The sequence below is a fragment of the Mastomys coucha genome, unplaced genomic scaffold (genome assembly GCF_008632895.1).
Source record: "Mastomys coucha isolate ucsf_1 unplaced genomic scaffold, UCSF_Mcou_1 pScaffold7, whole genome shotgun sequence".
Lineage (NCBI taxonomy): Eukaryota > Metazoa > Chordata > Mammalia > Rodentia > Muridae > Mastomys > Mastomys coucha.
In genome coordinates, this window is record NW_022196913.1 from 40,264,968 (window position 1) to 40,268,499 (window position 3,532).

A 3,532-nucleotide genomic window follows, 5' to 3' on the forward strand; every position below is an offset into this window, starting at 1 on the left:
GGGGAGGAGCATACTTGGCTGTTGCCAGGTAACTGTGGAGTGGAGTTTAGACAGAATGCTAACACACACACTAAAAATAATAAAAATAAATCTTGAATCCCTGCCTTTTCTCCCTATCTTCCCACTGGGGTGTATTTTTTTTTCCCATTGGTTTTACTTACTACACATGCTTCAAATGTTTGGTCATTTGCATTTGATCCTTCTTTGTGGTGCTTCACAATTTAGCACAATCATTGTAAATTCCTCCTCATAAAGCATGGATTGTGGCACCTTCATAAACAAATGGACCATTTTGTTCATGGCTAGCGTGATAATACTCACACAGTGGTACCGACACCTGCTGAGGGCCCTGCTGCTGTGGGAAGTCTGCCCTGCACTGAACTAGCATGAATGCTCAAGGCTTCTGCTCCACAGAGGCCGACTGATCCACTGAACTGCAGTAAGAAGGCTGCACACGGCTGAAATGGACTCTCTTCGGTAGGCACATGCCAATCCAAGCTCAGCAACGAGGGCCATGCTTGGCAGTTCCCAGTATGGATGGAAGAGAAGGGATGGGTCACACTTAGCACTGGGCAACAAAATTAATAATGCATCCCCCTGGCACTTCCTTGGCTCTGCCACTCAGGCTGGAAGGCATGCAGTACACCAGCAGTTCCCCTGCATCCCTACTGAGGAGACGGAAACACTTTTGAAAAGCTTCCACCAGGGCTGCCGGCTTGGAAGGGAATGTGATATTCCAAAGGAACTACTGCACTCTGAATTTGTGGAGGAGCCAAGAGACATTAAATTCCCCTTTAAAACTAAAATGATCAACCAAAAACTAAAGAGGAATTTTGAACAGGGAAACTAATTTTTTATAAATGCTCAAAATGTGCAACTCTGAGGTACATAGGAAGCGCCAGGAGCAGATGTTTGCCGAGGCTGCTAGACTTCCTGTTGGATTGTCTCGCTACACAATCTTAGGTGGAAAGGTGACCCAGGACGCACATGATCTAATCTTGGTAGAGGGCCATGTGACATGTAACTTCCTGGAAGGACGTCATAGCACAGGCTGTCAGCCAAGCTGGAAAGGCCAAGGAATGCGATGTAATGAACTGTGAGACCAAACAAGCATATTTTCTCATATATTGTTTAGGTTTTGGATGTGTGTTCTCCACATGCTGGTAAATGAAAACTCATTTTACAAAATGGCAGCACTGCCCCTTCATCGTGTTCAGAGCACTCAAAGGAAGCAGAGTGGGAACTGAGAAAGGGGGCTGGGAAATGGCTCTGACCTGAGTTCAAATTCCGAGCATCGAGTGAAAAAGCCAGCCATGACTGGGTCAATTCGTGTTAGGCAGATTATGGGGGTGACTTTTGATTTGGAGTTGAGGCCTGCTCCATGGGCAGAGAATTTATGCCTGGTACTGCAAACCTAGTCAAAAGCCCATTGTTGGGGAGGTCAGAAGCCTCGAGGGGCAACCTACTACTGCTGCCTTGCTAAATGGGCAGGCTGTCAAATTGCCTTCTAAATCTTTGTGTTTCTGTGCCTCAGTCTTGGCCAGATATGGTTCTCTCTGCAGGAGTCAGCAGTTAGTGCTGACTTAGGACTGGTCAAAGCACTGAGAGTAAGCGGCTTTTAACCGCTCAGCTCTAAATGGAACTCTGTGTCAATCTCCACTGAGGCTCAGGGAACATCAGGAAAGAGGGGACAAAAAGAATTTAAGAGCTAGAGGATTGGAAAAGCACTGTCTCCTGGACGTGGCATGGCTGTTACACTGCTGTCGTTGTCACAGCAGCTGGAGTCACCCGCACAAAACCAACCCGATCAGCCAACATTGCAGCAGGCAATGCCAACTGGACTCTGTGGGTTAAAACAGAAAAGAAAAGGTGAGGGCATGAGTGAGTGGGAGGGGAAAGTGGGTATGGATATGATCAAGATACATTGTTCATATTTATTAAATTAATAAAGAATAGTTACTTAAAAAAAAAAAAAGGCCAGGTGTTGCTATACATGCCTATAACTCCAGCATTCAGGGACAGGAACAGACACACGCAACGTCCTCCTCTGACCCCTGGATGCGCCATGTACATGCACATAGGTACACATATATGTACACACACACATTAGTTCCAACACAGACCACAGAATAGATATTTTTTTAAGAACTAGGAAGGGAAAGGGATGGAGAGAGATAAGAGGATCCATGCTAGAAGGGAATTTTAACAAGCATTTCATAAAAAAGTACAGTCTCCTCCTGCAGCAGTCCCTAAAAAGGGCAGTGGTTGGCAGGCAGGGGAAACAAAGGTGGCTTGGCCAATAAAGTAATCAGGAAAGAGAAAATTCAGCTAGCTCCCTCCTGCTTCTTGCAAGCCCAGCAGGGACAAAACCAGTCACTTTGCACAGGTCCAAAGCTGGGCTTTGGTGTTTGAGAGCTAGCTACCCAGAAAGAACTGCTTGGAGAGTGAACACACCTCTTTTAGAATTTTTTATAGCAGCTTTTCTGACTTTGGTTGGAACACCCATGAGCTATCCAGAGAGCTTTTAAGATTTTTTTTTCCTAGCAAGAGAGAGTTGTCTCAAGCAGAGAGAGCTGTCTTGAGCAGACACAAGGATGTCAGCTTGCACTCCAACATTTAACTTTGAGTTGCTTCTTTCACTGCTCCCAAACACCTCTTTCTCAGGACCCCATCTCCAAGCCAAGGCTGGTCCTTGGCAGGTGGGGTGCTTGTCGTCCCTGAATATTCCATTCACGTGTGCTACATTATACACCTGGCTTCGCAGTAGGTGTTTTTACATGTATCCTCATCACAGAAACCATGAATAATATGGCATCATGATGATGGCTGTGACATCACTGGGTGATGGGGATTTTTCAGCTCTATTACAGTCTTGTGAGACCATCATCACATACGTGGTACCTGTGCATTCACAGAAAGAGATTTGAATATGAATTTTATTCATTTTTGTGAGCCTGTATGAATACATGTGGAGGCCAGAGGACAACCTTGGTCCTCAGGTGCTGTCCACCTTTATTTTTTTAAGACAAAGTGTCTTACTGACCTGGAACTCACCCAATGAAACCTGGCTGGCCAGCCAGCAAGCCCCAGGGATCAGCCTCCTTCCACCCAGCTGAGCTGGAATTACAAGCAGGTGCCCCCATGCTCTGATTTTTTTTTTAACTTGGGTTCTGAGGAGAGCCCTGATGTCTTCAGACTTGCAATGTAAGCATTTTATCAACTGAGCTACTTCCTCAGTCTGTAAGTGAATTTAAACACACAAGACATATTCCTTAAGGCAGAGAGAGGTTGTCTCAGAGAGCAAGGTGGAAGGTAACCATAGTTGACTCATATTATAAGCATGTATGAAAGAACACAATGAAACCTCTTATTTTTGTGCAATTAGTTTATATTAAAATTTTTTTTGAGATAGGTAGGGTCTCACTAAGTATCCCTGATTAGCCTAGCACTTGCCATATAAGACAAAGCTATCTCCAAATTCAGAGATTGCCCCTGCCTCTGTGAGTGCTAGAATTAAAGGTGTGTGCCACCA